Raw genomic sequence first — 12,167 nt, forward strand, 5'->3', positions numbered from 1 at the left:
TCCAGTGCCCAGCACCTTTAATAGCTCAAAATTTTCAATGCCCACCCTCTCCACATGGCCCGTTAAGTTGGCTGAAGTCAAAAGGAAGGCATAAGGAAGAAAAAAAATAAGATAACATCAAGTTCTGCAGATAAGCTAGGTTTTGTTGACTTGAGTAACTTTGGATATAAATGAATGCAATATGTCAAGAATGGCTTCAAAGGTTTAAGTAGCTACAAAAACAAAATTCAACAAATAACTCAAGTGAAATCAGCTAGACAACATGAACCAAACTAATGGTTATTCCAATCACAGGGCAAAAGGATGTGTGAATGTATACTCTCACGTTGGAGAAAGCTGATAAAAATTGAAAAAAAAAAAAACCTAAGTAGCTACACTTGTGAAAGCTCATAAAAAGCAAAAAATTGGGCCTCACAACTGCTGCTTTTCCATGGCTAGACCAATGGAGTCTTACCGGAGCAATGGCTAATCTAACAGGTAGGCCACAGCTATATTCAGTACATTCAAAGAGCTGCAGAGGCCCTACATAGTACAGAGGCCCTACAGAGTACAGAAAAATAAAAGTAACCACAGCATGTTATCTTAATGCATGATCGATCAGATGTGTCTGAAGAAATTATCTGTCACCAGCCAGAGACAGCACAAATGTTAACGATAGTATATCTATTTGATAATTTGGAGAGGTCTGAGATGTACATTTTGAATCATAATCAGCTGACTTCAGCCACTGCTGCTCTGGATTATCTGAGGGTCATTCATGTCACTTCAATGTTTTGCATGTATTTTTTTTTGGTCACATCTTTTTTAAACTAATCTTTCGGCATTAGGATGCAAAAAGAAACAGAGAGGTGTTTTTCTCAGGGCTAACTAATTGTTTTATTAAACGAAACAGCAGAAGATTAGAGGGTGATCTGGAAAGTCACTAGTTTGAATTCATGGACCAATTGGGAAGATACAAGTGGGAAACTGAAAAAGTTACCAATGGTAACAGATAGTGGTTGCATTAGGTGGGCACCTCCCAGGGGTGAATATATGTACCATTTCACATGAAACTAACTATTGCTGAAAAAGTACATTCATGCAAAAAACCTCAGGACACATCCCATGGATGAACAAAGGTTTTGGGAGGAAAAAAAATTGTATGCCACTTTGCTATGCAGGGTAAATCAGGCAAATTAAACAAAAAATGCAAAAGCATATAGGCTCACTATTTGCAATTTAATTAGCAACACTAAGGATTATTTTAGAAATTCTGGCCCATTACTTAACAAAAAGTCAATGACGTTATCATTCCATGTTAGTGTTTATTTCTTTTTTTGTCAGTCTTCCTGCACAGCCAATGGACCATGACACACTCATAAATATGCATGCCCATTGTAGTGAACACACATTCCTTCTGTCTCACACTCTGAAAATAGGCTACAGAGGACTGAGCAGTTAAGGCATCTGATTTCATCTTTTCTGCTACATCTCTCTCCAGACAGGAAGGGAGGAAATGCTGCAAAATATTAAGAAATATCAACATATTATGTTGAAACATCAACGCTGCCCTTGACATTTGAGGTCAAAGGCTTGGGTTACATAACATCACTGTCAAACATACCCTACTACAGCCAAGTTTGATTTCAATGTTTATTAATAGACGGTAAGAGGTATCCCACCAGATTGCGCCTCACAACTCGACAAGTATGTCTCGGCTCGGAGGAAGTTCACCCCACTGCAGGACAATGTCGTCCTCCAAAATGAAATGAGCTGTGGAACTTTTCTTCAAACTTCAATTTAGGTAGCTCAACTCTTACTAAATGAGACTTCGTTAAAACCTAATGACCACTTAGGAATGCATTATCGCAAACTGTTCATCAGTTATGAGCGGACGATTTGAGCTACTTGAGAGTCTGAGGCATTGACTCCCTCCCGTATCTTACAACATTTGCTTTACTTTGTCAGTTCCTTTAGCAAACATTCCCAGTGGATCGAATGGCTGTACAGTAGCTAGGCTGTACGAGTGTCAATGACAAGTAGACCAACTGCATTTTTAAGGCAGGGCGGTAAATAGAGGGTGCAGTCCAGTCATGTTGGTGCCTGTATAGTAAGTGTATTATAAAACTGACAGCTGAGGCAACGTCCCAATGTATTAAAGAGGCATGTGTGCTTCCTGAGGGAAACTTTCCATTCTACTCAAATCAAGATTAAACACCCATCAGAATGATAACATTCTCATTGTGAATGCCCTTGTATAGCTTGATGAGATTCCTTTTCTCTTTCCATTAGGTTTACCTAAATCTAACGCACATCACGAATGACCTATCATTTAATCACTGTTAACATAACAGCACTGGGCTTCACAACCATGATTTCACTTCGTGGAGCTTTTTTAATAGGACATGGGGGGGGGGGGGGGGTAGGACGAGCCAAAAATCAAGGGAATCAGCCAGTATCGTAACTGTCCGCCTTTTACAGACTGAGTAACTTTCCCAAACACTGCTGCCAGCTGTTGCCAGCTGTTGCCAGCTGTTAGTTAGGTTTGAGCCGTGCACTGCTTCTCATAAGGAACACATATGACAGCGCGTGATCCTCAGCACTTGTCACTTTGCTCTTCGTTAGCTTCGGGAAACGGCACTATGCTTGCTCCTTTAAACACCCGACGCCAAGCTTTCGACAGAAAAACAGCTTTCTAACGGTGGGGAGGGGGGGATACTTCGCAGCCGCGTCGTTGGCTGAAGCTGGCTGACATTTCTATGGATGACCAACGCTAGACGTTGACGATGAGCACCGTCAGCCGGGTTAACTCACGTTTAGCAACCCGTTTAAGTAACGTCTGCATGCTTTGGGTTAGCCAGCAGCGTCCATCTAATGCGGGCAGTTAGCTAACGTTAGCTTCTCCTGCCTTTTAGGAGTCACTAGAGTAACGTTAACGGTAGCCACCGTCACTGCAATACGCCCATGGTCAGTGACAGTCTGCTCTTCCGAGCTAGCTTAGCGAGCTAACGCTCTCCCCCAGTCACATGTGTCACCAACGGAGACAAACACACAACGGACGGCGATGGGTTCGGCAGGCAAAAGCCATCACTCACCGTTCCTCAGCTCGTGTTCGACGGTAAACAGGTCACCTTCGCTTGAAGATCCCTCCATCGGCGACGGCATCGTAATTTCCTATTCCAGTTATGTTAAAAAAAAAAAAAAAGATGCCTCGCCAGTAAACGTTACGTTAACCTAGAGTGTCGGTTTGCAACATTAACATCCACAATAGGACGTATTTAAAGCATGCAACTCCGACGCCTTTGTGCAGGACGCCGAACTTGGTGAATATTGGCGGAATGTTGTTGCCAAACGTGACAGCGAGCAAACCCAAAGGTAACACTTGTTTCGACCACTACCTTCGCAACCGGGCGCCCCTCCATCGCTGATTGGAGTTGCTATGGGGCAATATAACCTCTGATTGGCCCTTTTTGGTGTCGGTGACACAACGCCCGCCTACATCAACAGAACCCTTACTACACCGATCGGTCCGATTTTTGACGTTATTGTCAGAATGGACGGTAGATGGCAGAATTGGATAATAGTAAATAACTTCAAAAGGTTCCAAGGTCCAAAAAAAATAAAATAAAAAAATGTATCGTCATGTAAAAAAAAATCTGAGCATTGAAAATAATATCCTTGCGTTTGACAATTTAGAAGAAAGAGGGATCATGTAACATACGAATCCAACGAGACATAATTGTCCTCGCCCATCCCAATACAGCAAAAGGAAATACAGCGAGTATTGGGGCAGTTCAAGATTGTCCGATAGAATGACTGGCTGCAATTTAACCTATTTGCATCTTCACATCATCAATGTTACCTGTACAATGTTTTGTAAAAGGTGTGTGTGTGTGGGGGGGGTCGATATATAAGATTGATTTTATATATGCATATAGGTTAAATTGCAGTCCTTCATTCTATCGAACAATCTTGAACTGCTCCAATACTCACTGAAGAAACGTGTTTCCTTTTGCTCTATTGGGATGGGCGGAGACAACTAAATCTCGCTGGAATCGAATTGTAGCGAATTCGGGGGGCAGCCAGGCCGGACCGTCACAGCCGGGACGCGAACCAATATGTCCCACGCCGCGGGCGATAACGTTAACCAGTCGACTAAAGGGCCCGACTTATTCGTGCACGTTACACTACCCCCTGCTTCGAGAAGCGCGTCCCCGCGCTTCAGCATATCAACTCCTTCATGCCTCACGGTCTCGCCATCCCACTTCTGACACCAATGCAGCGAATTCACGGAGCAGCCCGGGAATCGCCGCCACAGCCGGGACGCGAACCCGTATTTCCTACACCACAGGCGACAACGTTAACCAGTCGACTAAAGGGTCCGACCCGTTAACCTCCCGAAGTATCCACTTGGCAGTGGCACTATTTAACCCATAGCTGGGGGCTGGTTCGTGGGCATCAGGGAATAGCCACACACCGGGGGGCCTGCGTACCGCACGTCTAGGGGCTAGACCTCCTTCAAGTCCCTTGTTGTTCTGCCAGGGTCCAAGGTGTACCCTGTTACCGTGTGTCGCCACGGGGTGGCACTACATAGGGCTTGCCATTGGAGAGGCTATGCACTGGCAAGGAGAAACTTACATGCTCGGCTCTCCTGTTAGATCATACACTCGAGAGTTACTATGTCCTCGTACACCTATTAGGGTGACAAGAAACAAAAAAAATCTAAAAAGCAATTCAACTTTGAAACAATGGGAAAAAAACACCATCCTCTCAGAGCATATAGGAGCCTCCCCCAAATCCTCTCATTCTGCATCAAACTTTCGAAGCGTCAACATATCTCCAGCCTACAAGCTTACACAAAGCAAAAACAAACTTTCCTCAAGACCCCCCCCCCCAATACTTTTTTTTCAAGACCTGTACCTTGCCTGAAGACCTAAAAAAGTCCAAACTTCGCGACAGGGCCCGGCCCGCGAATTCTTCTTCTTTTTCTTCATAATAAAGAAAGTCGCTGGGAGACGTAAAGCCAATCAATGGCTCTGACCCAGTACAAGGGGTGAATTGAAGAAGGTGAACAAAAGTCTGCTTATTTTTTCAATTTAAAAAGGCATCATGGGAGAGTTAATATAATCCAACAACTTAATGTTACTGGCACCGTAACCGATGATCAAAAAAGAATAGCTGATTATAGCTCTAATTTCTATAGTAATCTATATAAATCAAAGTATAGTCATCAATCAATAACTGCATTTTTGAATTCCCTTAATAATATTACTCAAATTAATCAAGATGATAGAAAGCTATGTGATGAAAATATAACCATAGAAGAAGTAGTTTATGCAATTGAACATCTCAAAATGAATAATCTCCTGGAGTTGATGGCCTTTCTGCAGAATTTTATCAGGCTTTTACAGACTATTAAGATCCTTTCCTGCTTGAAGTAATCTTAGAAAGTATTGAAAAAGGAACTCTTCCTCCCTCACTGACACAACTGACACAAGGTTTGATTACTTTAATTCCCAAACCCCAAAAGGATCTTCTTTTTATTGATAATTGGCAGCTTATTTCATTATTGAATAATGACTACAAAATGTTTGCCTCAATAATTTTTAAGCGAATTAAAAATGTATTGGATCCAATTATTGATGAAGTTCAATCAGGTTTCATGAGAAAAAGACATATTTCCAATAATATCAGGCTTGTTTTAGATTTAATTGATTACTCATTCTTATGTCCTGACGATAGTTTCATCCTTTTTTCTGAACTTCTATAAAGCCTTTGACACAGTAGAACACAATTTCATATTTCACTCCATGGAAAAATTTGGATTTGGTAACTTTTTCTGTAAAGCCGTTAAGACGATGTACACCAATGGTAATAGCTCCATAAGAGCGAAAAGTGGTACATCCCCGAGGTTTGATTTAAGACGTGGCATCCGTCAAGGTTGTCCAGCCTGCCCGTAATTTATTCATTCTTTGTACACAACTTCTTACTAATCATATTAAAAATAGCACATTAAAAGGAATATCCACTGCAGACAGAGATATTGTGATTAGTCAACTTGCTGACTAGCATTTCTAAAGAATGCTAGTCACGTACCTGTTGCTATAAAAACAATAGAATCATTCTCTGCAGCATCTGGACTTTGTTTGAACTTGAACAAGTGTGAGATTTTCTCTCTTAAAGAATGTAGCATACCCTATATCTCTAACATACCAGTTAAAGAAAGGGTTACTTATTTGGGGATTGCCATCGTGAAAAATGAAGAATCAAGGTGTTCTGAAAACATTAGGTTGTTCATTGATAAAATGAGAAAAAAAGCTTAACCAATGGTTGCAAAGAGATTTATCCTTAAATGGGCAGGTGTTCCTGACAAAGGCAGAAGGGTTATCCCGTCTCACATATAGCAGTACAACATCCTGTCCTTAGACCCTCGCATCAGATAAGGAGCAACTCCCAAAAATAATCCCTTTAACAGGGAGAAAAAATAGGAAGAAACCTCAGGGAGAGCAACAAAGGAGGGATCTCTCTCCCAAGACGGACAGACATGCAATGGATGTTGTGTGTACACAATTTACAGAACACAACATTGAAAGAGGATAACAGAACTATAATGGAATTATAAGATATATGAAGAATATGATGAGGAGGACGCCAAGCAGTGTCCAGAAACCACCGGAACAGCCCAGGACCCGAGCCATGCGACTATCATCACCATGTAGACAAAAAAAACAAAAAACAACAACAACAAAAAATAAACAAACAAATAAACACAGTTGCGCATCTGAGCGAGAGAAGGATATAACATTGAAACAGGAAACCAAAATTATATGGATTTATAAGAAATATAAAAAGAAAATGTGATGAGGGGGATGCCAAGCAGTGTTGAGTTGGCAAGCACCACCACCATGGAGACCAGGGAGGACAGACTGCACGTGCACACAAGGGAGACTCACATCACACCATTCACACACACACAGAAACGCAGAAGAAGAGAAAGGAGAAGACACAATTCAGAGAAAGAGGAAAGACATGAGAAAAGAGAACAGTTCACAATAATCAATAATCAATAATCTATACGCTATAATCTCATGGGCAGAAGAGTGCTTGATAATTCATTGAGACAGAAACTGACCCGCCATGCAGTACAGGTCGTGAAGAACCCAACTTAAAGGCAACTAAACGTAGGGTAAGGCAAAAAGACAAGTTTTAAGTTTGGATTTACAGGACTCAACAGACTCATGACGGTATTCCACAAGAATGAGGCCCGATAGGAAAAGGCCCTGCCATCAGCTGACTTCTTTTTAACTTTGTGTTTATAGGAATGGATTTGATGTAGGTATGTGTATGCAAACCTGCTGTAAAGAACAAAGGGCATATCCGTATAGGATACATTTACTTATCTTTTTTTTTCTTTCATTTTTCTCTTTATTTACCTTGGTTATGACTATTTCCCAATTTCCCAATAAGCTATATATGATATATATAATTACTTTGATAACAGAGATGTTGAGGTTAAGGTGTTGTTATTTTTGCTATGTTTTATTAGGAAGTTCTGCAGGAACCTGAGTGCTAACTGATGACACTAGTTGGTATGTTTGGTTTTATATCCAAGCAAATACGAACACTTCCAAAGACTGTTCACACAGCTGCCCATTCTGACCTGCAGCCTGGGACCCTGTCCCAAAAGAGTGACCGGATGCTAATGCTGGTTGAGTTCATGGTTTATCTAATTTCATGTTCAGTTCTATTTGCAGAGATCCCATTGTTCCTCAGGGATCCTACCATAAGAATAAGAGCAACAGGGGAAGGGACTTTTCCTCTATCCCGAAATATCACCTCTCATTCTGTGGGATTGTGCTAAGGCTTATATTAGAGGTCGCATTATCTCATTTACAAGCATGGAAAAACAGACAAGGGAGGCAAAACAAGATGAATTAGAAGGCAAAATAAGGCATCTTGGGCAACAACATAAAAGAACACCATCCTCCAATCTACTTAATGTGCTCAAACAAGTACGAAGAGATCTAAATAGCCTAATCCCCGAAAAGACTGAGGGCAATTTAAGGTTCACCAATCAAAAATATTATGAAAATGCTAACAAGGAAAGTAGATTTAAGATTTAATTTAATATTTGTTTTTGACCTAAATATTTATTTTATCTACTTGTTTTTGACCTAAATATTTATTTTATCATTTAGGTTTAAGATTTAATAGAAATGTTTAATATAAACATCAAGGATCGGCTCTGAGCCCTTTCTTGTTTGCAATGGTGATGGACAGGTTGACGGACGAGATCAGGCAGGAGTCTCCGTGGACGATGATGTTTGTGGATGACATTGTGATCTGTAGCGAGAGTAGGGTGCAGGCTGAGGAGAGCCTGGAGAGGTGGAGGTATGCACTGGAGAGAAGAGGAATGAAAGTCAGTAGGAGCGAGACGGAATACATATGCATGAACGAGAGGGAGGACAGCGGAATGGTGAGGATGCAAAGAGTAGAGGTGACGAAGGCATATGAGTTTAAATACTTGGGGTCAACTGTCCAAAGTAAGGGTACCAGTAAGAGTTAAAGGGAAGGTTTACAAGATGGTTATGAGACCAGCTATGTTGTATGGTTTGGGGACAGTGGCACTGATGAAAAGACAGGAGGCGGAGATGGCAGAGTTTAAGATGCTAAGATTTTCATTGGGAGTGATGAAGAAGGACAGGGTTAGGAATGGTTATATTAGAGGGACCGCTCAAGTTGGACGGTTTGGAGACAAAGCAAGAGAGGCAAGATTGAGATGGCTTGGACGTGTGGAGGAGAGATGCTGGGTATATTGGGAGAAGGATGCTGAATATGGAGCTGCCAGGGAAGAGGAAAAGAGGAAGGCCAAAGAGGAGGTTTATGGATGTGGTGAGGGAGGACATGCAGATGGCTGGTGTGACAGAGGAAGATGCAGAAGACAGGAAGAAATGGAAATGGATGCGGCAACCCCTAATGGGAGCAGCCGAAAGTAGTGGTAGTAGATTTAATAGAAATATCTAAAATGTAATTAAATATTTATTTTTTTATAGAATATTTAGATATAATTCAAATATTTAATCTTTGCTAAATGTGTATTTTGTAGGACAGATTTAATATTTAAAACACATGTTTAAATGTCTTCTTTCAAGTGTTAGATTTATAAATTAAATCTTTCCAAAGAAAGGATTTATTTATACTACCAGATTTCTAAATCGGGTGGCACGGTGGCTAGTGCGGTCGCCTCACAGCAAGAAGGTCCTGGGTTCGAGCCCCGGGGTAGTCCAACCTTGGTGGGTCGTCCCGGGTTGTCCTCTGTGTGGAGTTTGCATGTTCTCCTCGTGTCTGCGTGGGTTTCCTCTGGGGGCTCCAGTTTCCTCCCACAGTCCCAAGACATGTATGTCAGGTGAATTGGCATTACTAAAATTGTCCCTAGGTATGAATGTGTGTGTGTGTGTGTGTGTGTGTGTGTGTGTGTGTGTGTGTGTGTGTGTGTGTGTGTGTGTGTGTGTGTGTGTGTGTGTGTGTGTGTGTGTGTGTGTGTGTGTGTGTGTATATGTGTGTGTGTATATGTGTGTGTGTATATGTGTGTGTGTGTGGGCGCTGTGATGGCTTGGTGGCCTGTCCAGGGTGTCTCCCCGCCTACTGCCCAATGACTGCGGGAATAGGCTCCAGCGACTCTGAGAGCAGGATAAACGATTTAGATAATGGGTGGATGGATGGATTTCTAAATCTGTGGGGGGAAAAAGGCCTGTGAAATGTTCCTGTTCAAATTTGCAAACGGCACCCCATACCTAGCTGTCTCCCTCACTATTTCTGCAGTAATTGCCCAGTCATCCAGCAACTCTTCACTACCACCCAGTGCCTGTCTTAACTCCTCCCTGAACTCCACACAACAGTTTCCTTCTTTAACTTCCACCATCTGATCTTTGGCTCTGCCTTCACTCTCTTCCTCTTCTTGGTTTCCAAAGTCATCCTACAGACCACCATCTGATGCTGCCTAGCTATGTTCTCCCCTGTCACCACCTTGCAGTCTCCAGTCCCTTTCAGATCACGCCTTCTACATAAGATATAGTCCACCTGTGTGTACTTTCCTCCAGTCTTGTACGTCACCCTATGTTCCTCCCTCTTCTTGAAATACGTATTCACCACAGCCATTTCCACCCTTTTCACAAAATCTACCACTATTCCTCTCCTTGACACCATACCTGCCCATCACCTCCTTATCATCACCAACATGCCCATTGAAGTCTGCTCCAATCACCACTCTTTCCTCCTTGGGTACCCTCTCCACAACTCCATCCAACTCACTCCAGAATTATTCTTTCTCTTCCATCTCACACCCAACTTGCGGGGCATATGTACTGATAACATTCATCATTGTACCTTTGATTTCCAGCTTCATACTCATCACTCTTTCCGAAGTTCCCTTCACCTCCAACACACTCTTGATGTACTCTTCCTTCAGAATTAAACCTACCCCATTTCTCCTCCCAGTCGCACCATGTTAGAAGAGTTTGAGCCCACCTCCAATGCTCCTGGCCTGACTCCCCTTCCACCTGGTCTCTTGCACACACAGTATATCTATCTACCTCCCTTCTTTCCATCATATCAGCCAGCTCTCTCCCTTTACCAGTGCCAACATTCAAAGTTCCGACTCTCATCTCCACATTCTTACACTACCTCCTTTCTCGCTTCCTCTAGATATGCCTTTCCCCTCTCCTTCTCCTTCGCCCAACAGTAGCAACCCCTTTTCTAATCATTTGGCATGTAAATAATAAAGGCCCCTTTCGCTCCTTCCATGTATGATTCATCTAATTCAGTCTGTAGAAGGTTGAGTCTGTCTTGATCATGTACATCAGGATTAATCTTAGAACAAAGACTGTTAATTTGGGAGATGATATCAGCCTGGTTTTGAATTCTTGATTTAGTAAAACTTTTAGTGTCGGCAATTGCAATTCTTTTCACATTAAACTTAAACTATTCCCATTTGTTCAGAGGTTTCATATTACCATTTTGTTTTATGATCAAAGACATTGCCTTAATTTGAGCACTGAACGATTCTTTTAGTAAGAAGCTGCAGTTGAATTTCCAATAAGAACCGTTAGAAGGGGGACCTTCGATGGCATTAAATGATAAAATAATTGCACAATGGTCTGTTAGTGGAGATGGACAACTAGCACATAAGGAGTTGAATGATGATATACTGTTAGATATGAGCCAGTAGTCTAACCTTGATTTCTGGATACCTCCAGTGGAATTAAACCAAGTATATCATATTTTATTCAGATTAGATATATGCCTTATAGCAAATAAATCATTAGTTTGGGAAAAGCCAACAGTGATCCTGAATGTGGGGAGGAAACCTATCAGACCATGCATCATGAACTTCATTGTCTCCATCTACAATTACCCTATCTGTTATGTACACATTTCTCCATTCATCAAGCATTATTTTTAGCTCTGACAGTAAAAGTCTGTTCTTTGCTTGGCTGTTACAACTATAAATATTAACGAAGATATACTTCCGATCAGCTAGCTCCAAAACTATTGGTAGCCAGAGTCCTAATGGACCCCTCTTGTGAGCAATAACCTTTCCTGTAAAATGATTAAATAAGAGTGCTACAACTGCTGAGTGAGAGGTGCCATGGGGGGAAAAAGTACATCACTGCCCCACTGACCTCTCCAAAATTTCTCATCTATCTCAATTGACCTTTCGCAAAGTCCCGCCCCCCTTAGTTACTGTTGCTATGCCTGTCAAGCATTTCAGAACTATCCAGGAAGTAGCCGGAAAACACCAAAACATGAAGGAAGAAATCAGCGCATTGTGTGGGTAAAAGTAACAGTAATAATACGTTAGCTGTATTAGCTATCAATAATAGCTAGTAGCAAGCTTAGCTTAGAGCAGACAGGTATTTTTGTTGATTTTGGATGGATTAAGCTGGCCATGGGGTCTGCTATACTGCGAAATCTATTGCCGACATTGCGCTTCTTGCGTTCTGGGTTTCGGGAAGGGAAAGAAAATTACACCCCCTCCAAACTTTTCAGATATCTAGTATCCGATTTGCAGATCCCATAGGCACACCGTTTCAGCATTTTGCTGTGTGTTTGAAAGCTTGACGGACCGTTGCTAAGGTGGGATTGGACAAGCACCGTTCTGGGGCGGTACTTTGAGAAAGGTCAGTTGA

This window comes from Lampris incognitus, chromosome 16 (assembly GCF_029633865.1).
Source record: "Lampris incognitus isolate fLamInc1 chromosome 16, fLamInc1.hap2, whole genome shotgun sequence".
In the NCBI taxonomy this organism is placed as follows: domain Eukaryota; kingdom Metazoa; phylum Chordata; class Actinopteri; order Lampriformes; family Lampridae; genus Lampris; species Lampris incognitus.